At 32.6% G+C, this 26,328-nt stretch overlaps 2 protein-coding genes and 2 long non-coding RNA genes across 9 annotated transcripts in view; 2 read left to right on the top strand and 2 right to left on the bottom strand.

Moving 5' to 3' along the window:
- Positions 1-26,328, top strand: part of LOC143243032 (prolyl 4-hydroxylase subunit alpha-1-like) — a 273,473-nt gene that overhangs the window by 137,998 nt on the left and 109,147 nt on the right. The window lies entirely within an intron of this gene.
- Positions 1-26,328, bottom strand: part of LOC143242692 (prolyl 4-hydroxylase subunit alpha-1-like) — a 160,875-nt gene that overhangs the window by 104,203 nt on the left and 30,344 nt on the right. The window lies entirely within an intron of this gene.
- Positions 10,775-25,111, bottom strand: LOC143242433 (uncharacterized). Of its 3 annotated transcripts, none has more exons than XR_013022688.1 (3): positions 25,004-25,111; positions 12,454-12,514; positions 10,775-11,003 (listed from the first exon to the last, which is right to left on the bottom strand). It is a non-coding gene; the product is annotated as an uncharacterized LOC143242433 (long non-coding RNA). The 3 variants fall into 3 exon arrangements; XR_013022687.1 differs by lacking the exon at positions 25,004-25,111 and adding an exon at positions 18,574-18,616; XR_013022689.1 differs by lacking the exon at positions 25,004-25,111 and adding an exon at positions 15,097-15,232.
- Positions 23,706-25,901, top strand: LOC143242434 (uncharacterized). Its single transcript, XR_013022690.1, has 2 exons — positions 23,706-24,108; positions 24,239-25,901. It is a non-coding gene; the product is annotated as an uncharacterized LOC143242434 (long non-coding RNA).

The raw sequence follows: 26,328 nt of genomic DNA, 5'->3' as shown, positions 1-26,328 counted from the left end.
TTTGACAGTGCATTGTATTTAATGTGTATATATATACATATATCAGTAAAATTGTCTCACGTCAATTTTCAAATATCTAAGAATGAGGTACAACGGATTTGTCGTTGTACGTTTACTTTAATGCCTACGCTTGTTTCACCAGTTTTCTTTTTTGCTTGTGACGTATAATTTAATAGTCTGTAACAAATTCTCACTAAAATTCATTGTCCTTTATTATGATAAATGGGAACCCAAATGGATTTAATCCCCTTGCTGTTGTCTTTGATATCCTCAACTTCTACAGGATCTACTTCATATTATGTCACTCCTCTGCCTCTTTTGTACTTTATTCCTGTTAAATAGCCTGTAATCCTATATTTAAAAGATTTTGCGTCATCAAAACCATTTATGTTTAACCATTTCTCAGTTATCTCATTATGTCAAATTTTCCTCTTTCAACCATGCACTGCTTTTGTAATCAATTTCATTTTTTATACGTCCACCATTATGGCTACTTTTACAGAGATGCCAACCATTACGATTTGAGAGTAATCATTACGAGTTTGGTGTATACATTACGACTATTCGCTCATACAGACAAACATTACGACTTGTTGCAACTCCCAAGTTATTATGTATTATAAGGCCTATACAATAAAGTGATAAATTGTTACCTCAGGGCTTGAAAGAGGTGAAAAGAAAATTTCTGGTGAGATACAAATAAATTTTGATAATAAATGAAAGACATAGTACGAATGGCTACTTGCAATAATCTTGTTTGTGCATGAAATAATAAAAAAATATTTGTTTCTCCGACGCATACCAATAGTTTAAGTGCGGTGCTTCTTCATACTGGATACGTAAAGGAATCCACAGTTACGTCATCAGTGCTTGTCAGCCAATCAGTGCTTGCACAGATGGGTATTTCTCGTTTACTGAGCGGCATAGAAAACCAATGCGACCATTCACAAAATGGAAAAAAAAAAAGACGCCTCTTTCACCAGATTGTCTTGTTCCTGTCAAATCTAAAATGACTAAAACTGTGAATCAAAAATTTAGGAAAGGGTATAGTGCAAAATATCTGGTCATTGCATCAAAAGTCAGTGACAGTCATGCGTTTTGTACAGTTTGTCATTTTGATTTTTCTGTGGCACATGGCGGGATAAACGATTGTTCCAGACATACAAAATCGGCATCTCACGAACAAAAGGCTGAGGCAAAGACAAAAACGATACAGATAACGACAATTATGAGTAAGAATTCAGAATATGAAACCATAAGTGCAGAAGTGATGTTCACGTCATGTCTCATAATTTACCCCTAGCTGTAGTCGATCATGCAGGACATCTATTCAGAAAAATGTTCCCAGACTTCGATATAGCGAAAAAATATGGCTGTGTATGCAGTCAAAAGGACAATGTTGTTATAACTTTCAACCATCCAGAGACATTCTCATGAAAGCAAAGGCTAAAACAGCTGCAAAACTATTACAATAAGTGTCATAAACTTGATATAAACTAGTCCTTACACAAAGACATTTTCTATATATGCAAAACGGCTCGTCTGGGTTGAGAAAATATTTTACATTGAAGAGCGAACAACGTTTCGACCTTCTTCGGTCACCGTCAGGTTCACAATGAAAATGTGATTAACAGGACGCTGACCACATGTTTGGAAGGGGTCGTGTAACTGATTGTCGGAATGTAGATGGCAGTGTTAGATGTTTGAACATATAATTTTATTTTATTATATTTAATATAGATATAAAGGCGTTCCTTTATATTGGTTTATTTTGGGTTTAAGTTGTTGTATAAGTAAGGCTTCTTTAATTTTGCGTTTCTTTCTCTATTTAGTATTTGAGTGTTTTCTGTGGTTATGTTGTGTTTATTTGACTTGCAGTGTTCGAGAACGTGTGAAGGTGACTTTTATGTTGTTTGAATCTGGTTTCCATTTTCTACTTGTTTCTCCAACATAGAAGTCGTGGCAGTCATCACATTGTATTTCATAACTAATGTTGGTGTGGTGTTTGTCAGTGTAGTTTTCACATAGTATATACCTTAGTTTTGTGCCTGGTTTTTGAATAAACTTGGTATTAACTGGAGTGTCATATTTTGTTATTAGTTTTTGCCATTTGGTACAAAACTAAGGTCTATACAATGTAAAAACTACACTGACAAACACAACATCAACATTATTTATAAAATACAATGTGATAACTGTCACGATTTCTATATTGGAGAAACAAGTAGAAAAATGGGAAACTAGATTCAAAGAACACAAAAAGTCACCTTCACACGTTTTCGAACACTGCAAATCAAATAAACACAACATAACCATAGAAAACATCCAAATACTAAATAAAGAAGCAAACATGAACAAACGCAAAAGTAAAGAAGCCTCACTTATACAACAACTTAAACCCAAAATAAACCAATATAAAGGAACGCCTTTATACCTATATTAAATATAATAAAATAAAATTATATATTCAAACATCTAACACCGCCCTCTACATTCCGACAATCAGTTACACAACCCCTTCAAAGCATGTGGTCAGCTTCCGGTCTGTTATCTCTTTCTTTGTGAACCTGACGATGACCGAAGAAGATCGAAACGTTGTTCGCTCTTCTATGTAAAATATTTTCTCAACCCAGACGAGCCGTTTTTTTGCATATATATTTCTCTACAAGTGGGTTTTCTCGACATCACTGAAAGGCATTTTCTGCTTACTGTTTGTGCATGTTCAATGGTGTTTTACCAGTATGCTTGTTACTCTGAACTAAATAAAAGACAGAGTTTCAAAATATTTTTTTAAATTTATTTATTAAATACACAAAACACAGTCATAAACGAGCAATCTATAGCAGTAATAAATAATAATAGTTATAATAATAATATAATAATAAACAGCTTAGAAACATTGGTAAGGTCTAGTAGCCGCAAATGATAAAGGGCTCTGTCTACAATCATTAGGCTGTCATTTGAAACAGTTGGCATCTCTGCTTCTATACCCATTTCTGATGCGAAACGTTTCTCTGGCTATATTTCTTTTTGCACTTAGTTTATCTTCGCACTGACCCCTATCTCGTATACATGCACCGCAAAATCTTTTTCTCTGCTAACCCCTTTATATCGCCTGTTCTGCCAGTTATATACTTCACCTGTTTCCATAGGTGGCAAAATCTGATTTTGTTCTCCCTATTTACCCACGTCTTGTCAAGAAACCATCTACAACTTTAGCCTCCTCAAGTTTATCATCCACTTCCTTTTCTGGATTTTTTGTTTTCCTTCCCTCCAAATGACGACCTGACATGATCAGGTAGTTTAGGCACTTCACTCGTTATCTGAGGGTCACGAGTTCGAATCCCGGTCACACCGAATATGTTCGCCCTTTCACTCGTCGGTGTGTTATAATGTGACGATTAATCTTACTATTGGTTGGAAAAAGAGTAGCCCAAGAGTTGACGTTCGATGGTAATGACTAGCTGCTGTCCCTCTAGTCTTACACTGCAAAATTGGAGACGGCTAGCGCACATAACCGTCATGTAACTTTCAGCGAAATTCAAAACAAACTAAACTCTCCAAATACAAGTGATCGTGGTCTGCTGAAGCTCAAATTTGTTGCTCAATAGAAGAGACTCATTGCAATTAAATTTATTACTTTTAGTTCTGATAATGAATTATTAAAACACAATATTTTGAATAAACTAGTTTAAAGATTACGATAACTTAACACGTTTAATGATTTACCAGCGAGTTGGAATATACCTAAGCCTAAAGCACGGTTGCTACTGCAGCCTGTGGTTTTCAATTCTTCTGCATAAACACATAATTTGGGACTTTGAGAAAAATATTATTATTTTTTTTATCTACTGGAGGTATTTCGCTGTTATACATGATAACTTGTATAACTATATCTCCTTATAGAGCATTTGTCTCTGGCAAAAAAGGTTCAGAGCAGGTGTACGATATATCAACCCTAATTTTTTGACTGTTGAGAAAGTTGGAAAGTCATTACTGAGATTAAAGTTATTATATTAAATTAGAGCCTATTCTAAACGTTAATTGGAAAAAAATATTTTAAAACAATGAGATGCGGTACTTAAAAGAACAACCTACTTCACTCTCTTTCCAAATCTGAAGAAATTGATAAATTTTCTACGGAAGTTCTGTGCCATGATTCTTTTCTAAATTTATTCAAATGAAACTTGTTCCTTTAGGTCACGTGAGTTCTACTTTTGACGTAATTACGTATAAGCGGTGTATCTATTGGATACTGTTACAAACCAACGTTGTTTTAAATTAGGTAATGATTGTTTATACTGCGTTCTAAATCAATTTTGAAATACAAAAAAAAAGAATAGATATAATGATAATAAAATCTAGGAACCTTTATTTCCACCCAATTTTTCAAGCAAAAACCCTTTTCTTTCAAGTTATTTCTGTTAAATATACACGATTCGAATATCACAAAAATATAACAAGTTGAAAATTTTTTTATTTTTAATTTCGCGCAAAGCTACTCGATGGCTATCTGCGCTAGCCGTTCCTATTTTCAAGTCTCCAACCTTCAGGAAAGTTTGAAATGTAATTCCTTTAAACTTCTATCGGGTGTTTTTTAGCCATAAATAATATATTTTGTTGTTTGTATTTTAAAACGTTTGCAAAAGTATGATATTAAACTGAAAACAGTTGTAACTAAGTTATTGTTTCTTTAACAAAATTCTCATTTTTCTCATAAAAATACATATTTTCATGTAATGTGGCATAAGAAATTTAGAAAATGAAAATGTTATTTTTCTTTATTCATGGAATAGTTTTTCTGAACTGTTCTGTCAGTCTTCTAAGGACCATTTTCTAATTCCTTATGTTGAACACTTGGCCTCCAGTCTGATTTCATTCGGAAAAATATATTTAGGTTTATATTGTATTTATTAACATGTCAGCCATCTTTGAAATAAGTTTATTATGCAGTTTAAAATGTAGAAACTTGAACGTTTTGAAACTGATTGAAAGCTGAGAATAATGGTACTATTTTCTTTCATAACCATTGATATCTTGTGAGGTTTAGTCTCTCATATGTCTATCACTGTATATATGGTGTAATAACTGTGGATTTCATATCTGGCTCAATTTATAGATTATTCTTACTGAAGATTAATGTGAGTGTTTACTTCTATATTTAGATCGAGATCTAGTCTTTCAAGCTTTGTTTTCAGTGGAAGTGGAGAGATAGTTGGCATTAGGATGGTTTGTTTCTTTTGGAATTTCGCACAAAGCAACTCGAGGGCTATCTGTGCTAGCCGTTTCTAATTTAGAAATGTAAGACTAGAGGGAAGGCAGCCAGTCTTCACCACCCACCGCCAACTCTTGGACTACTCTTTTACTAACGAATAGTGGGACTGACCGTCACATTATAACGCCCCCACGGCTGAGAGGGCAAGCATGTTTTGGTGCGACTCGGGCGCGAACCCGCGACCCTCAGATTACGAAGCGCACGCCTTAACGCGCTAGCCCATGCCAGGCCACATTAGGATGGTAGCTATAGAGTTGCACATATGTACAGCTGGCCATTAGAAAAGTTTTAGTCAATTTCTTTGGAGTGTCAGCTGTATAAAATGTTATTTTACCTAACTATGTTTCAGTAGGTTTGTTTGTTTTTGAAAAAAAGGAAATGAAATTGAGCGATATTACTGATTTAAATTACATGTTTTTGTATAAAATCAGTCAGAAAACATCTTTACTGATGAAAACACTCAGCACATAAAGTAAAATTTTCAAATTTTATCATTTTTGGAGGTATTAATACAAGAACAATGTGATCTGTTATGTACGTTTTCTGTATAAAATTGTTATTGGAGCTTCGATTGTTGCTAGATGTCATGCTAAACTATTATTTTTGCATTTATGATGCAATAAATGTCACTTGTAGTCTCAAATGCAGTATTTCTACATTGATTAACTGAAGAAAAATTAATAAAAACGAATTTCAGTAACGATTTAGTTGATACTTTGCACAGTTGGATGTGATTTTTTGGTAAGCAAATTCACCCTTTTATGTCAAACAAGAGAAACCAAAACCATAAATCGGTCAGTAACTACGTGGCGCTTAAGTCAAGGAAGAGAAATTTTAAAACAAGCATGGCGGTAGTGGGAGAGGAAGTGTAATATCCATTTGTTAATTGGGTTGTATGTCAATACCAGTTAGAACGATCGAATTGAATAAAGATCAATTTAAGGAATATAAGTTCCTGAATATCGATAAACTTTTTAGTTGATTAACTCTGTGTTGGTGTACATATCTCATTACTGTGATAAACTAAGCCAGACGTCGTTAACGTAGCCTGGAAGTGAATTGTAATCGACAGGATCTCCTAAATGTTATGTGATAGTCAACAGTACGTGTCTTACAATTACAACACGTTTGTTATTCTGGTCGTCAGTCCATAAAATGTGAACATCAACTTATCCGTTCTGACGAGAAATGTTCTGTCTGGCTGAACTGAACTATGTTCTTTGTTATGTAGGTTTACCGTGTTCTGTGAGAAATAGTCAACTTGCAGGAGGTTTCAAGCTCGTATGACAGGAGTCGACCATCGTACAAGTACGTATCTGATTAAGAGTGATCACTCCAGAGAGATATAAGTTTACTATGTATCTATTATTCACATGCTTCAGTTAAGGTAATATTAAAAGATATTAGTGTTTTTCATAATCTGCTGTATGTATAAAATTTACATATGGGACATTAAAATGACAAAAAATGTAAAGTTCTCGACCTTTCTGGGAAAAACACATCACGTGATGTTTCAGAGGCATGTTCATTAATTTTGATGGTAAAGCATCTATTAACTAAGACAGTGCCCCTAGCTTGAACAGCAGTAAGTCTTCGTCTTTACAACACTAAAATGAGGGGTTTGTTTCCTCAATAGATACAGCAGATAGCCCAGTGTGGCTTTGCTTTAAGAAAACATATACACTTCACACACCAAAGCAGTAGCAGAAGAAATAGAAAGAATCATTTGTTCTGTGTCTCCATTACATTATTTGCTGTCATGTGTACCAATAAAAGTTTTGTTCTTCTGCCATAAGAATTTGCATACAAAGGCTACAAGAAGCTGAAGTGACTTACAGCTGCAACCACTGGGCCAGTGTATTGCTTACTTATTTGTATTCTCTATATTGTGAATGAAGCAGTTAGGGTATATAAGATTTACAGGGGAACAATTAATATGGTTTTGATAAACATTTCCAAAAGTGTAGGTGGAGGGAACAATAGCAGTTAGGGTGCAGTTGATTGTGTAATAATGCAAAATTAAGCATTTTAATGTATTTTTTTATTAATGAGGTTATAAGTAATTGCAACAACACATATAACATTTTAATCTGTGTGTATTGTATCTCTTCATTTGATAAAGGGTGTGTGTGGAAGAAACCACATTTATCAAAGGGGAGATGTGGACAACAAGACTTCAGGAAGTGCTGGTCTAGATTTTTATTTCTTTGTTATGTCTACACATCTAAAGGTTAAATGAGAATCTCTTTCACAGAAGTGAAAGGAAAGTGAAATCACAATATAACTAGTTGTAATTTGCAAGAAAAAAGTAGTTTGAAGTTCCTGGATTGGGTCTTCAGTAACATAATTATGAAATGTCTGTTTCTTTTGCCAAGAAAGTGATCAGTTTAAACACATTGCTGGAAGAAATTTGTTTCTATCTATATTTCAGCTGAGATAACTTTTTTTCTTACAAACAAACTGAATTAACATCCTTGTGCCTACAAACTGATAATTTTGCTTTTTAGTAACAAGTGAAATTTCAATAATAATATTTTTGTCTGTTCATTTGCAGGTTTTTTCTTTTAATAGTTGGTTAATCTTCCATTAAAAATTAATCATGGAAAACAGTAAAGGCCTTTACACTGAATGATTTTAGTGTTGCAGTCTTCTCACACAATAAAACTTGTGTTTGAAGATTTATACATAAATTAGGTGGCCTATATATCAATCAGTCTGTAAAACTTACTAAATTCTGTAGCAATACTGAAAATGAAAGTTAAACATAAAAACTATTGATCCGTGTTTTAGAACTTGCTTTACACTTGACAAATTTATTTTTAGTTTCTTGCATTCATCAGTGGTATGATTCCAGATTATAATATTACTCTTTATCATGCTAATACTAACATTAACTTTCCATGTGAAACAAGACATTTTATTTTGATTCAACTTTAATTTTTTTCTTTTAAATATTTGCTGGAACATATCTTTATAAATAAAAGTTATGGGCAGTGGACCAGTCATTTTTGTAACTATCTATGGTAAACTTAATGATTAATGTTATGAAGTATTTTCTTTAGTTAAAACTTGGATATTCTTCACAAGTATAAAATGTATGCCTGTTTCACTATGACGCAAGTTTTGTGTAACTTTATTGATGTGATAAAGAGATCATCATATCAAAGTTGTGAAATATAAAATTATAGCAGTCTGATGAGCAATGTTATGGTAATTACTCAACCATGCAGTAATAGTAAATCTTTAGTCATAGTTTACTGTAGTGTCTCGCATTTAGATACAGGCTATTTGGATCAAAATTATTGTGTAAGCTTATTTTATTAAATAACTTTGCAATCATTTTGGAAAGAGTCCTTTATATTTTTGCTTATATTTCTTTAGTTTATTAAAACTGTTGAACTTAGCAAACAATTTTGAAAAATATTATACATCAAGCTTATGTTTTGGGAAAGATATAGTTTTTATCCTACTCAGTGTCCTCAAATACCAAAAAAAAAGTGTGTGCATAATAAAAGGAGTTAAGTTGATTTTGTGTAAACATGTGTCTTGGTCCTTATTCAAGTAAGCAAATATGTCATTGTTTAAGTTCACCAAATTAAAAAAATATACTATTGATTTTATTATTTTATGTTTCCAGTATTAAATAAAGTATTTAATTAAATACTTTTTATTGTAATAGCTCATTTAAAGTTGACTAAAGTTATCAAATTTAACAGAGTTAAACATGGTCCTTGAATATACTGAAGCCAAGAGAATGATGCATGTCACGTGTAATTTATAATGTATCATGTAGACATTATGAAATATATACTAATGCATAAAATTCTGTTTAGTTAAATAAACACTGAAAATAAGGTAACAAAGATTATCTTCTTGTTGCTTACTGTCACTCGGTTTTCAGCTCAGAGGAATTTCTTCCACTTGTTAGTTCTGTTCAGATGACAAACAGTATATCAATATTCATAAGGTAACTGTGCTTATGAAGATCAATGGAAGATTCATTTTAAATTTTGAATTAACCCTACAAATGAATTACACTATTTTCTTTGTAGAATGACTAAACATTATAATATAAAAACACAGAGGTTTTGTTTGAATATCTTAAAATATCATAATATTATTCATTTATACATATGTTTATACTTTTATTAAATTGACCCTACAGCCGTTTTTGGCTGACATTACATCAGATGCTGTGATGTAGTACACATGCACGTGTTACTTTATCCAAGAACCTAAAACTCGTCTTTACAAAGTGACCTGTATTGGCTGTATTTGTGTGAACTAGTATTTTGTAAAATCGTCACAACTAAGTTATAAGTTATAAAAGTTCTTAAATTTAAGTTATCTTAAAATACAGAACAGTAAATAAAGAAGTAGAGTAAACAATAATATTTTCTATTTTGAACTTTTTTATTCATTTGAGGCTTGACTCAGTACTGAATATCAAGTCTCATAAAATTTTACAGTAGGATGTGAAATAAAACAACAATCATTTAGATTTAGCATGTGTACATTTCAAAATAAGAAAAGGTCATAAATTACAATATCAGTATCTTAGAATTGCACAATAATTTATAAAATTCGGTAACTTAGCTCTGAGTCATATTCAGAAGAAAGTGTACCTAAAGAAGTACTTCCAAAATGGCAAGAGGTAGGTAGGGGCACTGAGATTAATTCAGTTAATGCAGTAAGCAGAAAAGATGGGAGATTCAATTTTCCATATTATAACTTCTCAATATTAGTAATTTGAGTTCCTAATTCTTAAGAAACTATAGACTTGGTATTTGAATATTACAAACTCTTATTTGAGCATATCATATAATGCATAAAAACTGATATTTAGAAATTGTTTTTCAGTATTTACTTTTAAGTTAAAACTCAACTAATGTATAACACTAAAATTTGAATTATAATTTACAGTTTAAAACCAAACATGTTTGTTTTGAATTTTGAGCTAAGCTTTATGAGGGCTATTTGTGCTGGACTTCCCTAATTTAGCAATGTAAGACTAGAGGGATGGCAGTTAGTCATCACCACCCATCACCAACTCTTGGTCTTCTCTTTTACCAGTGAATGGTGGAATTGACCATCACATTTAACACCCCCACAGTTGAAAGGGCCAGCATGTTTGTTGTGACGAGGATTTAATCCCGCAACCCACGGGTTACAAGTTGAGTGCCTTAACCACCTGATTTGAAATTAGTGTTTTGAAGAAAATGTTTAATGAAAAATTTTGTGGTAATTAAATTTTTCTTATCCAGCTTTCATCATTGAGTCATAGAAATTGATATGAATGTTATGATATTATGCCATTCATTAGACATGTGGTATCAGATTATGTATTTTCACCACCTAACTTTCAAACTTCCAAAAGTAGTATGTAAAATGTTATTTTTTTGTGTAACCATTTTAAATAATACAAAATCATAAGTTATTTTATCCATACTACAAAATTTCATTGCAGTTAATAATTTTTATAAAGTAAACTGTATCTGTTCTAAAAAGAAAAAACCTTTTGAACATCACCCTTTCTTCATGAGACTATAACAACAACAACACAAGTTTACTTATGAATACACTTTGCAAAGGCTGAGAAATTGTGCAGGAGGAACTGTGAACTTTTGACTAGTTGTGCTGATTTCTCCAAGCCAGTTCCCTTGGCTGTGGCTTTGCTAGATAGTAGATAGGGATAGTGGGAATCTTCTTAATCCATTCATGCACGTCACTAATCAGATGATGAGACACTTGGCTAATCATTGAAATTAACTTTTCAAGTAACCATAGTTTATTCTCTTTAGAAAGCACACTAGCTGACCTTGCACTCAGTTTATTAAACTAAGCCTCAGATTGACCTTAATGTGTGGTATTCAAGTACAGTAATGCCTATCGCACAGTTATAAGTAGCTGCAAAATACAAATCCATAAATGTTTTGCACAGAATTGTTTCAAACATGAACAATAAGAAATCCAAGCTAATATCATTGTGCAATCACCAAAGTAATCATTACTCAAACATTAAAAATAAGTCTCCATCCAACTACTGTCTTACAGGTTTCTTAGGACTACAACAGGCTCAGAGAGAATTGAACAAGATGTGTAGATAGAGATGAAATCCATAACTTTAATACATATTCCACACTGTTAAGTCTAACTCTGAACCTAGTGCACTTTATAACAGATCATTTCATAGTAAGGAAGTACTAATTATTGTAATGATTTAAAACCATCTCACTTCAGGATGACATGACAATAAAAACGCAACTACAAGTGTTACAGCACAATAGATACAGCGTATAACATTTGCCTAAAATAAAAGATTAGTATTCATATAAGACTTGGATCTCATTTACATAGACACTTTAACTGCATTTAAAAAAGTATGTTACAACAGAAAATGTAACGTACTAAATAAAATAAGCAAAAAGTTTAAAAATTGTGAAGTGTTAAAACTATGAATGAAAACCAATTTTTGAAAAACACTCTAAAAAATTTATCATACATCTGGAATAGCTGCTGCATACCTATTACATGCAGTGAAATATTAAACTACTTATGTACGACCAAACGGGTCACAAAAATAATTTTCTGATCATGACTTCATCAGTAAATAAAACAGTAAAAACCATTATTTGTGTGAACCTCAACAGACACAATTACAATGTTCATCATGAACTGGATTCTTTTTATAAATCTTTGAATCAGCATGATGCACAAGCACACAGAAATGAACTAAAATCTGCTGATAATGATATATATGATATTGATGAAATAACTTTGTTGAGGACCAGTATTTTGTAGAATACAATCACATTTCAGTTGTAATACAGTACATTTTATGTATATATATAATGTATATACATGTTATTATTACTGTCTACAAATAAATCTTGAAATATCAATTCTCATAGAGCACGGAACATTAAGTAAAGAAATATAGATCAACAATGATGTTTCCTTCTCAATGAATTTGTACTCACTTTCCACAGTTTGTTGATCCTTGTCACATTTTACAACTGAAGTATGTAAAATATTGTTCTTGTTTTATATACACACATTGATATAAAGAACATCAAAGGTTATATTTAAGTACCACAGATGTCTAGTGTAATTAATAATTCTTATTAATTAAAGTGTATTTATGTCTAAAAATATTTTCCAAACATCATTCATCTTACCTTTCCTTGTGAGTCTACAACAACAAAATAAGGATCTTCTCATGAAGACAATTTTCAAAACCTAAAATACCACATAGAAAAAATTCTGAGCTTTCAATTGGCTATAAACATTTCATAGAACAAAGTAAGAATGTGTTAACAGTCATTTCCAAAAACCAAAGAAATGGACAGAATTAACTTTTTTGATTTTCTAAATATAGTAATATTTCAGAAAATAGATAAGAAAGGAGGTTTTTTATTTTATATTCAAGTTTGTCAAAATTTGGTAATTTAAATTTCTATTTGTTAAAAAGTATAAAATTTGCCTTTGGATATCAGAAATATAATTTAAACCAAAGAAGCATTTAGCATAGTGCATGACAAACAAAAATTGATATTTAGGAAATTGTTTTAATATTTATTTTTAAATTAATTAATTATTGTGTACTATTACATTTGAATTACAATTTACAATCTGCTACCACATGAATTCACATATATTCATAAAATAATGGTTCAATAATGTACATTCAATAGATTTTGAATGTAAATCTACAAATGTGATAACAACACCCCTACACATAGTCATACAGTTAAGAAGGTGTAGAATGAAACAAATACAATTACTAGTATAAAATAATAAATAACATTCAAGCCACCAGAAGCAATACTTAAATATTATATATGCTATTAAACTGTTCTAACATGCCTTGTGACAGCACCGTCTTCATATACTGTATGGTTTATGGGAAACATTCATGAAAGAGTGGTGTGATTTGGACATGAAAGCTTTCTAATAGCATCTTTTGCAAGGGCAACAATGCTGCAGACACACAAAACTTGGTTTTGGTAAATATCAGTAAAATCATGTTAACAATAAAGAAGGGTACATAATTTCATTATAGCAGTAATTTGGTTGTTCAACATCATAATACTATTGTATTAATGCACCACATAGAGGTGTGTGAATTTCTACACATTACATGTGGCACTTAGAGCATAGTGAAAGCTGATCACTAAGTTGTTACTGAGTAGTCATAGCATATAACTAGTTGAAATATATCCTGCAGACTCTCCCTTCAGTGTCACACAAAGAGGGATATCTAAGAATGGGTTAACATTCAAAGAGTCATATCCATAGTTTCATAACAAAGTTGTATAGTACTTTACACTTCCTTGTGTATGTGAAACTTTATTGTTGTATGATGTAGAAGCTTCTTCTCTGGATACTTGTAATCAACTAAAGAGAGGGAATGAATATGGTCAGATTTATTTTGGAGAAGTCAAGATTTGCTTTTAAGATATATTTGTAATTTCTTTCTTGAACATGCTAAATGTTTGTGCTTTAGTTATTCACATGGAGTAAAACTTTAGGGCAAGTAGTTTTTGATGCAAAAGAATGTTCTTGTAATTCCAAAAATATTAAGAGACTGGCTTATCAAAACTTCCATAAACAATACGTTCATAGAATTTCTCATTAACTTTGTCACTTTTCACCAACAGATGTGAAAGGTTGCAAAGATCATACGTTATTTATTAGATAAAATACTTGGTTATACAAGCAACGGACCATTTTAACTGAGAAGATATTCACCAACTGTCCCATTTATTAATAGAAGTTGGAAATGTTTTTTGTGTGATGTATTTTTCTCCAAATTCTGATGTTTCAAACAAGACAGTTTTTCTTAATTCCTTAAAGCTGCTATAAATCATTTGTGAATGGATTTTTTTAGCCCATCTCAAGCCCACCACCACCTCTCCAAAGTGTACTCTTCTATCAAAACTATAGAGAATCCTGGCTGATACCCATGTCATTTAAATGTAAACATCCAGTGTACCTTTGAAAGATTATAAATGTCAATACACTCGATACAAAAGTTAACACCAAAGGTAAACAACACAAATAGCCTGAAGTCAGCTTTTATATCTGATGAACATAAAGTTTTTGATGTTTATGACAATATCAGTCTGAGGCATGTTTATTGTAGTTTTGAAAACTGATTGTAAAAAATCAAATGTATCTCATACAAATATCTTTGGTAGCATGTATGTAAAGTTCAATTAAAAGTTGTTGCTTATAATTATTAATACTGTACCAAATATAGTTTTGTTTCTGGAATATGTTAAATACTTTTTCCTTTCATAATTACTTGCAGCAAAGTCCACATATTGTGAAGGCTGTAATTGTACAGCCTGATCCAGTGTCAAATTTAAAAGTCATATTGATGTAAGAATGTTGTTATGAATTAGGAAGAAACAAAACTTTTGCTTATATCAAATTATTATTTTGTTTACCACAATGAACATTTTTTTATTATTATATTTGTTGACAAAAATAAGAAGAAAGTTGATGTCATTCAGATTCATCCTGATATTTTTGTGAAATCTTCATCTTTTAGTCACAAAACTATGTGTTATGATCTTATATATTCCAAGTTCAACTCACAGTCTGGAATAGTGGATTTGAATTCTTGTCCAACCAAAAATGCTTGTTCTTTCAGCTTTGGGACATTATAATATTATAATCTTTTTTGTGGGAATACAGTTTCCATTAAATACTTTAAAGTAGAAAGCAAATAAATAGAAATCACCCCTAATATTTCTACCAATTATACCTCCAACCTTTAAAAAAAAAAAGATATTAATTTGAAATATACACCCTACCATGATATTTGTGAATGATTTTTGATGATTATTCATGGCTGCTGACTAGATTTACATCACTGTCTGGATTTTGACTGATAGATGGGATATTCTGAACACATTTCAGTGCTGGTCCATTATGGCAGTAAGTTGGTAATATGGACTATTAACAACAATGCAATATATATATATATATATACACACATGTAAAGAAACTCAGGAAATAACCAAAATTACATAGTAAAACACATACCTACACATATAGAAGTTGCTCAAAAAATGAAACCAGTATGCAAGTGGTACACAAACATTTACCATAATGTCAGTGGCACCATGTTATACATACTTATGAATAATGGAGATTTTCAATTTTTTTATTATTTATATGTGGAGACATTCACAAGTCATGGGTTAACTCATTTTAAAATATTTTCAATTTTTTACAAGCTTCTTCATAGTTTTTCAAATTGTTTGAAAAATGTATGTTTATAAATTAATTTTGGGTGCTGATATATTTACATGCAGTCCAGTTATGTTTTAATCATAATATACATGTAATTATCATCATATTTTGAACTTTTTATGTTAGTTTGTATAATAAAAATAAATTGATTAATGACATTGTCAGTTTATCACTAGATTGATTTATAACATCTACAAACTAAAAGATAAACAAAATGTATATATGATTCACTCTGTTCCTGTGCAGGTACAGTGGTAAATTTATGAATTCTTAATGCTAAAATGAGGGGTTCAGTTCCATTTGGTGGACACAACAGACAGCCTGACGTGGCTTTGCTATAAGAAAACACACACACACACTCGTCTCCTTAGTAATGCAATTCTGTGTTTCACCATCAACTATTTCTAGTTTATTCATATAACATTTAATTATTTTCAGGCATATTTTAGTGTTTTTAGATTCAATTTTATGCATATTATTTCGTAAAATTTGTGAAGTATAGTTATAATTTATAATGCTAAATTTGGATGTTTCCTTGATAAAAGAACAGATTTTAATTTAAACTTATCAAAACTCCTGTGAATCAGTATTAAGTTTATCAGTCAGAAAAGTCAAATAACATGAATATTTTGAAGTACAAATGTTGTTTGTAGTAAAAGATCTGTTTGTATGATTGCAATGCATGTGGAACTTGTACATGCTTGGTTTAGTTGTATTTTTATAAATGAAAGGTAAGCTATATTACCAACATTAAGCAAGAATAAATTTGTGTCTAAGAGAAATAATCTCAGATTTATAGAACAATGGAAAACATCCAAGAATCATTATAAATTTGTATCGGCACATCTGTCTTTAGTAATGTAGTACTAATATTAAGAGTCGTATTTCAGTTATTAACCTTTTTTCTGAATTTGAATCAGGAACAGCAAGATAGTTGTACTATATTTTCTGTCCATTTTCTTTGTCATGTAGAAAATTAAATTTGATAACAGTTTGTTAGCTAAGATGTTATCATTTTTATGATATGCATAGTTGATAGTGTACATTCAGTCAGATTAGATTATTATGTAGCTTACCAACTTGCAGCCAACAGTATATAATATTCCATAGTTTTAAAATATATATGGATGAGTGCAAAGTGAATTGTTTTAATTTGACTGTGTACACAATATGTAGTTATTATAAATTAACTGTATACATGACAACCATGTATATACCTTTTCATAACGTGTAATGACTACGTACCCCACTGTAAACAGTATTTTGCACGTGATTACATAATTCAGATGACGTAACTTTAAAAATAAAATTCCAAGACAGACATGTATGTTGTTAAAGTTTAAAATTAACTGTATTATGGTTATCTGTTTATTTTCATTGTGTACAACCTCAGCAGATATTTACAACAATGTTATAACAATAACTTGACACACCTAAATGTACAGTTATAGTAATATTGTCTCACGTGACATATTTTAAACTTGAAGTGACCTAAACAAATCATCTTATTTAAGGCATAATGAACATTAAAATCTTAGCACATACATAAGCTCTTAACATTAGGTTCAAGTTAGTTTCACTGTTTAGCATTGTTTTGACCAGAATTGTATATTTCTACTAAATAGGTTTGCCATATATTTTTATGTAGAATGAGCAGGATTGATAAATGGTGACCTTCAAGTCATTTGTTAAAAACTGTATGGGGTATTATCCATATTAATGTTTAGAACTCTGTTGTCTCTTGCGAGTGTGTTTAACTGTTGGTTATTGTGGAGGAGTGAATTTGAACTTGAGTACGATAAACAAAACGGGTTATTGTAATGTTCTAGATGTAAGAAATAGTGTGTTATAATGAACTTTACAAAATAATACTGTTCACTAAGATTGTGGGAGTTTTAATATTTTCTTACAAAAGAGTGAGAATGCAACTATATTTTTGTTTGAAATGTTTCCATGGTCTTATAATACTGTACTGGTATCTCTCACTTTCTTAATATTTTCTTTAAATGTTGGCTGTGATTAAGTTTTTGTTTGCTATTCTTTGTATTACTTTTATATTGTTTTAATAATTTGGTATTGTGCTTTTTGCTGTTTTTTTTACCTCATGAATTGTTTGTACTGTCTTACTCTATGGGTATTGTAGTTTGTAATTTTGTCTACATATTGCTTGCTGCAGGTGAAGAAGTGCCTACTTCAAGTTTTCCCATTCAAGAACTTTGTAAAGATTTATACTGAATACTATTCTGTTTTTTCTCAAAGTTTTTATAGTAACATTAAATGAATAGCAGTAAACCTTGTTAAACAGTTAACTTTCTTATAATTCTGTATTTAACTGGAAAAGAAAAGCTATGCAAATTTTAGGTGACTTGAATCTTAATTGTCCAGGAATTAGTAAAATGTTAAAATATATTGGGTCTAAATTGAGATTTAGAACAAGATTTAGTGTGAACAAAACTGTATTTTTCTTCTGTACAGAACTATAATATTTTAAGCCGTTTTCACTGTGTGAATGGCCTTCAAGTTCAACTTTCCAGCTCCTAGTAGTCACGTCGGTGATGCTGAACAAGATTAATCTGAAGAAACCTGTGAAGGAAGAATCTGTTTATCAGAAGGAAAGGTACCAATAAACAGTGGAGGTGAAACTATGGGGGTGGAGATGTCAGTCAGTCCACAGCGCGTGCACATTTGTCTTTTTTTGTTGTTGTTGTTTAGGCATGTTAATTTTAGTTTTGTTGAGTTTTAAACAAAAATTTTAGTTTTATAAGTGATGTAGTTAAAGGGGTCTCAGTAAAACTCGCAAATATTCTGTCATTAGCTGAATCGCCTTTAACGTTACCGTCCCTCATCGAACAATTTTAACCCTTTAAATAACGAGAATCCAACAGGATGCATGCAACGTCAAGCACAGTGAAGCTTCGTAATTAATACATAAAAAAATCAAACAAATTCATTCAAGAATCGAACAATATAAACACAAATTATATTTATCTACAACTTAAAATTAGACTCTACACTAGTAAAAATCAGACCCTCACATTGTTATGAGGTTATCAGATAATTTTAGAGTGTCGCAATCTGTAGACTGATTAAAAAAGTCTAGTTCTAGGTAAAATAAATATTTTATTATTTTACTGTAATTGAACTAAGCACGGCTATAAATAAATGAGAAGTCTTATGTCAATAAGGCGTGAGAAGATAAACAAAAGAATTTAAGTTAATTTTAAAGATGACAAATATGATTTTGCATTAAATCTTATTGATTACACTGAGATTTAAATTATCACAATAGTGACGTAGGAAGCGCGAAGCACGAGCTACTCCATTTTTCCCAGTAAAAAATGTACCAAAATTTAGAAAATCATTCTCTGTAGAAACAGAAGAATGCATAATATTTAATCCAGAAGCCAAGAGCTTCCAGGATTCTAAGGCGTAAAGGGTGCATTTGTGGCACCTTCACTCGGTCAAATAAACCTTTGTTTTGGTTCCTACACCTTTGCAGGAACAGAATAAAGGTGAAAATATTCTAACTCAACAACACTCGACGAGCGAACGCAAGCATTGGAAAAATCCAACCTCTGTATTGGTACCAGGCCGTACGTATACAGGTTTCGTCTTTCCTTATTTTGAGATTTTGGGAAAATGAGAATTTCAACAAACTTTAAGATTTTTTTAATATTTACTCTTTAGTTTTCATGCGACGTAATAAAAACACACAAACTTTTAAAAACTCAGTTGTTTCTTGGAATATGTTCTTCAATGTTTATTTTTTTCTTATCTCACTGTGTTTTCTTTTCCATCTTTTCTAGTCGACTCTGTCATTGTTTATAAATTATCTTGATATAAACTACAAATCTTAACTTATTCACTTAATGAGTATTTAATTCCTTTGAGTTTTTTTCAATATTATATTTTAATACTGCTATCCTTATTAAATCTTTTATAATGTAACTGGTTTAGATAAAATGGATTTCTCTCTTACTTTCGAATGTCTTTATAAACTCCATTGTACTTGTAATTTTTTATCTTTTCTATTTGCTGTCTTTGTAGTTTCCCTGGTATTTCACTAGCTACCGTCCAAACACCTGCTTCGTATCCTAGAATTATACCCGAGAACAGTCTTAGAATAATTCAAAAATAGTCTTAACAATTTCTTTCCCGCTTTGTTAATCTTTTCTGCGTTCTCTCTATTTTTGTATGATCATTTCCACATTTCTTTTCATTTATGTTCTATTCCTGTTTCTTCATGTTATGTATAAATAGACGCTATTTTGTCTGACTTTAATATCATTGCATATATTTGATCTGTAATTTATCACCTCACTCCTGTTTAAAACACCCCATACATCACGGTGGCTTTTCTTATGCTTTGATATATTTTAATCTCACCAGAATAATACTGAACATGTAATTCTGAATCATTTATTCTAATACTGAAGCATACACCTCGTAACTCGTACTCAGCAAATATATTCCACCTTAATTACCCACTCATTCTGCTATTATTATTGTTTTAAGAATTGTACATATTATGATCATTCAATATTCTTGTGGAAAACATTCTTTTTTTTTCCCCAATTTTGTGTAATATTTTTTCAAGTCTTCAATAATTTATCGTACCTGGTGCACATCTGTTTTTATATCCATGATTCATTTACACCTCAGATCATAAATCAACGATTTCTTTAATTTTTAATTTGTTTCCACTTCCTCGTTTTACATGTCTATCGTCCGTGGTCTGGTGATTATGGTCGCTCGACTCCCAGTCTGCAGGTAGCAGGTTCGAATCTCCTTCACACCTAACATGCTCGCCCTTTCAGCATTGGGGGCGTTATAATGTTACGGTCAATCCCACTATTCGTTGGCAAAAGAGTATCTCAAGAATTGACGGTGGGTGGTAATGACTATCTGTCTTCCCTCTAGTCTTGCACTGCTAAATTAGGGACGGCTAGCGCAGATAGCCCTCGTGTAGCTTTTCGCGAGCTTCAACACCAACAATCAAAAGAAAAAAGATGTCAATATATTTCAATTTCTACTGTCATTCTACTTGTGTCGCTATTTTCTGATAAAGTACCGGTTTTCTGACGGTTTCTGATTCAACTATTTAAATTAAATTCACTGTTTACCCGAATATGTTTATAAAATGAAAACAAAGGAAGTAGCTGTTGAAAATTGTTTGATGCAACAAAACTATTTAGTTAAAAATAAAACAGAAATTACGAGAAACAAATGTATCTATAAAATAAGCATATTCGCGGGTTTATGTACATAAAATGTTAAATTAGTTTGGATTATTTCTGAATAATATAAAACCATCACAAGAAATCATGAAAATTATTCATAAGTTATACATGAATGATTATCTATGATTAACCTTTTTATGTTTTTTTCTTTAACTTGAAGCTGTTAATTAAATATTAAAGAATGTGTGTCAGGCGTGGCATAGTGATTAACATATTGGGTTGCGTGTCGTTGGAGCCAGGGCTCGAGACGTGATTCCACTGAATATTCTTTAAGATATAGGTGAGTTATAAAGGTGATAGTCAATCTCGTTATTTCGTTCGAAAACAAAAACGGACAATACCCTTGTGACGAAGAGTTCCGTAAATTGATTGGCTGGCTGGTTTTTCCTGTTTGTCTGTTGCTTAAAATCAGGAACGGTTGTGCCTAAACCCCCCAAGTGTTATCTAAGCAAGAATATTAAAGAGATGTCAAGAAACTGGTATCTTATTTTACCATGTGAAAATGAAATAAGTACCTATCAGTGAATATAATGAATAACAAAGTGTACTGACATATCACCTGGCCTGGCATGGCCTAGCGCGTTAAGGCGTGCACTTCGTAATCTGAGGGTCGCGGGTTCGCGCCCGAGTCGCGCCAAACATGCTCGCCCTCCCAGCCGTGGGGGCGTTATAATGTTACGGTCAATCCCACTATTCGTTGGTAAAAGAGTAGCCCAAGAGTTGGCGGTGGGTGGTGATGACTAGCTGCCTTCCCTCTAGTCTTACACTGCTAAATTTGGGACGGCTAGCACAGATAGCCCTCGAGTAGCTTTGTGCGAAATTCCAAAACAAACAAACAAATAGACATGTCACCACAACAATTTACCGTTAAGCCTACATATGCGTTATTATCAACACAGAATTCTTTAGATTTATTTTCTCTGGTCAAAAGTTTGTTTCTCAGCGGCAAATCTGTTTGTATGTATATGTGGGGGGGGGGGCAGGCAGCCCGTAAAAAAAAGATTTGTCCTTCAAACAAATAAATTAAACTCGTCAGTAAAGAGAAATGATGCTAATCGAAGTTCAAATCTGTTGCTAACATTCGGTTTCAGAAACTAATTAAACAATCACATTTTGATCTTGTTGTTAAAGGTTTCCACATTGTCCGATGTTTCGGGGCCCAATATGGCCAGGTGGTTAAAGCGCTCGAATCGTAATCTGAGACTTGCGGTTTCGAATACCCGTCGCACCAAACAGTTTGCCATTTTAGTCCTGGAAGCGTTATAATGTGACGGTCAATCACACTATTCGTTGTTAAAAGAGTAGCCCAAGAGTTGGTGGTGGGTGGTGATAAGTAGCTGTCTTCCTTTTAGTTTTACTCTGCTAAATTAGGGACGGCTAGAACAAATAGCCCTCGCGTTGCTCTGCATGAAATTCAAAAACCAAACAAAAACCAATATTTCCTTGAAGTTCACTATTCTTCTGGCGCTGCATGGCCAGGTGGTTGCGCTTGACTTGTAATGCGAGGGTCGCGGGTTCGAATTTCCATCTCACCAAACATTTTCGCCCTTTCAGCCGTGGGGGCATTATAGTGTCCCGATCAAAACCACTATTCGTTGGTAAAAGAGAAGCCCAAGAGTTGGCGGTCAGTGGTGATAACAAGCTGCCTTCCTTCTATTCTTACACTGCCAAATTAGGGACGGCTGGTACAGTTAGCCCTCGTGTAAATGTGCGCGAAATTCGAAAAAGAAAACAAAAACCAATATTTCGTTGAAGTTTTCTATTTTTCTACCTAAAAGTTAAAGCTGAACGTTAAGGCCACTTATTAACGAGTGTTTTATATCTTGAATATTATGAAGTGTTTGTTTATTATGATTTATATGTTTATTGTAGAGCATATTCAGCGGGGTATCCACCGTTTTGAAAGTCGATACACTTATCTCTGTCCCACTGTGGATCTTTTTATAAAGTGAATGGAGTGATTTGTTTGTTGTTAAACGCGATGTTTTGTGAAGGGCTATTTGTATGCTGTTGAAGGTTTTTAAAGTTCGAATTTTACCTTATATGTGCTATCAGAATCGTTATCACTTGCAGCATTCAAATCAATAAAGGATACATTCTACTTAAGTTGGTTACTTTTGTTGTGTTTGAGAAACGAGCTTTTGTTGAAAACGTGCAAAGTGTCTTAGTTTTGTTTCTCTTTACACGTCCCTCCCAGTGTCACACAAGTATGTCTGCGGACTTGCACCGCTACAAACCGGGTTTCGATACCCATTGTGTAGCTTTGTGTTTTATTCCAAACAAGCAAGCAATTAAATCTTTAGGCGTAGTATGTGAAAAAACAAAAGAAATTTATCACGTGACTGACTGGACAGTGGTCAGCGTTCTGAACTGTGAATCGGAAGTCTTACAACTCGCGGCATGTTGCCTTAAAATCGCGCCTCGCACTTTGGGTGTGTGTCAAAAGAGCGACATTGAAATTACATTATTAGAGTGGCTCAAGGGCTGGATGTTAGCGCTGTTGTAGCCACTTTAAAATTAGGGACCACTAACCCAGATAGCCCTTGTAAATATCCGAAACAAACTAAATTATTTCTTTCAGTGGCCATTCCCTACACACGTCTGGTTGTGGAGTTGATTATGCGCTTTGACCCTCACTGAGCTGAGACCCCGTTGCCTTTCGACTCTGAGATTTCACTGACCCCTATGCTTTTGGGCGAAGTCTTGATGGGAGATAAATCGCTTGTACTTGTCGGATTTTAAAAGAATTTTATAAAAGCAGTCTTCACGTGTCAAATTGTTTGGATAGTTTTCAATAGCGGCTGTTTGAACAAGTATGCACGAAATATTTCTATTACCTAAATTACTGAGACAAAACTAGACCAGTTTGACTGTTGTCTCTTGGCGACATATATTTCATAATAGTTTTACTTTTATGAGACTTTTAATTTGTTTTAAGTTCAAATTCCTTTAGTAACAAGTTTCTCCAGTATAGCTGTTTACATGTAACACCAATCAAATATTACTTTGTTATTATATGGTTACAAGTCTTATTGTACATTGTAGGTTATTAGTGGCGTGTTAGCAGTTGTCAGGATTTTTGAGATTGGAAGAAATATTTTTATCCTGGCATTGATTACGTAAATCAAATTGTAAAAAAGTTATAACATAATTGTTTAAAATTAATTGATTAAAATCAATCAAGCATGTCTTCATTCGTTGAATTTCTCTTTATTTGTTTTATTTTTGTCGTACTTTGGTCTCTCTAAGTGTTTCGGTCTCGTTCAGGCCAGTCGAGAGGTTGTACAAAGTAAATATAGGCAGCGATTATGTCTTAACTGTACTTTTCAGGTACTACTTTTGTTATCTTGGTTAAAATTCTTACACCTAGCTCCTGTCAGTACAGTTTCTAAAGAATGGCATGTGTGAGGTTGTACAAAATGAGTTGAAGTAGTCATTAGGTCTTGACTGTACTTTTCAGGTACTACTTTTTGTTATCTTGGGTTAAAAATCTTACACTTAGCTCCTGTCAGTAAAGTTTTAAATATGGCTTCTATAAGGGCTGAAACTGGTAAAACAACCAAAGAAAGCTTGTTACACCATCAAACTTGATGCTTCGCGTGAAGGGCCCTTTAAAAGAAATCCAAAATACTTCAGCAATCCCGTAGGTCTTCAAATTTCCAGGTCGACAGCGGTTATATGAATGCCGTAGGTGAATTTCGTTTGCTCGTCCGCTCATCGTTGTACAAACGGTTTCTTTAACGACACTATAATAAACATGAAATGTAACTGATTTTACTCGCTGGTTTTAGGCAGAAATATATAATTGCTCAATATGATAAAATCAGTTGGACTAACGGTTGTGCTCACTTGTCTCTTGTTAAATGCAAAGCTACATAACGGACTATATTTGACTGTGCCCACTGCTTATCGAACTCCGATTTTATCTTGATGAGCCTGTAAGATTACTTCTGTGTTAGCGAGAGCCCCCATGCTTGTGGACAGTGTAAGAACTTGAAGACTATGTTAATATAAGCCTTTACCTCGTGCAACTAACTATTCACGTAATGTAATATACATCTTCAAGAGAATTTTGTGAACTTGTCTGGGAGCTGTAAATTCGAATAACCCTTCAGTGTCATATAATCAAGGTATTTAAGTTGTACCTGTAAAAAAAAGAAGGGCTGGCGAAACGACAAGTAAGTAACTGAACAGGAATATTAAACAAATATTTGGAAGTACTTACTTGGATTGGAAAAGTTGTTTCTATCTTATATGGAACGTGAACTAGAAGATAGGTGTTAACCTTAAAGTTGATTTGGCTCTAATAACGTCAACAAAAAACTCATTGAACGTTTGAAACCTGTCACACGAATATCGCTGTCGTGCAAGATTCGAATCTTCGTTCCAGACTTTTCTTCAAAACCAGCAGTTAACGTGAATTATTTTTCGTATTTAATCAGCGATAACAGGAATAATTATGTGGATACAGATAATTAAGATTTATTTCCCTTTTGTTTAAAATCGTAATTCTATTTTCTGATATCTTTGTACCGATATCGCCTTGAAAACATACTGTTTATCAGTATTGTAGGGTCAATACTAACTAACTCTTACTGTTATTTTTAGCCGCGGCATAGCGGCTCGGAGAACAGTTCTGAGTTGCTGTTGTTTTTCTTTAAGCCAAACGTTTAACAACCAGCTCCGTCATTTCTTGATGTATTTGAGATTTAATTGCAGTTTTGAACTCAGAAGGTCAAACCCTTTCGACTGACGTATTTGGTAACGTCTAAAGTCTAGTAGATGGATTTACTCTAATCGTGCCTAAAAGAATTTCTATTTGAGGGTAGGCTGGTAGGTAACGTGCTGAGTAATAAAGTTGAATCGGGTTGTATGCTTGGTATTGCCTATAAAGAAAATATAGCTAATAAATAGACTAGTAGAATATCCGTGTCTAAAAGTGTTCCAAGTGTTGTGGATATTAAAGATTCCTTCTTATTTATTTTAGTAACCTTTAATTTTTAGGAGCAGTTCAATAACGCAATAAGTTATTCGTAGCGTACTAGGTTGATACTGTATTTCCTGCTTATCCTAGAATTTCCAGTTCATCAATTCGAAAATAAATATTGGGTTATTACAAATGGTTACCATTGTTGTTTGTTATGAAACACAAAAATTCACAAAGGGCTATCTGTGTTCTGCCCACCATGGGTATCAAAACCCGGTTTCTTGTGGTATAAGTCCGCCGACATACCACTGTGCTACTGGGGGAATCACAGAGGGTTCTTGCCTTCATAATATTTATCTTTTGCCATTACTAGAAAAACATACAATGACTTCAGAATATTTTTCACGGTATCACTGATTATTAGATACCACTTAGGAGAGCTAATTATTCGAATATTTTAGAATAAGCCTTTGTTTACAGTTATAACTCTTGAGTGTAAGTTATAGAACAGGCTTTTCATTACAGTTATAGCTTTGAAGATGAGTTATCATTTCGAGAATGATACCTGTAATATTACCCCACCTTTAAATAATGTAAAAAACGTCATTTGTTATGAACATTTA

Source organism: Tachypleus tridentatus, unplaced genomic scaffold, assembly GCF_004210375.1.
Source record: "Tachypleus tridentatus isolate NWPU-2018 unplaced genomic scaffold, ASM421037v1 Hic_cluster_2, whole genome shotgun sequence".
NCBI classification, from domain to species: domain Eukaryota; kingdom Metazoa; phylum Arthropoda; class Merostomata; order Xiphosura; family Limulidae; genus Tachypleus; species Tachypleus tridentatus.
The sequence above is the reverse complement of the archived record's forward strand: the minus strand, read 5'-3'. Positions and strand labels throughout refer to the sequence as shown.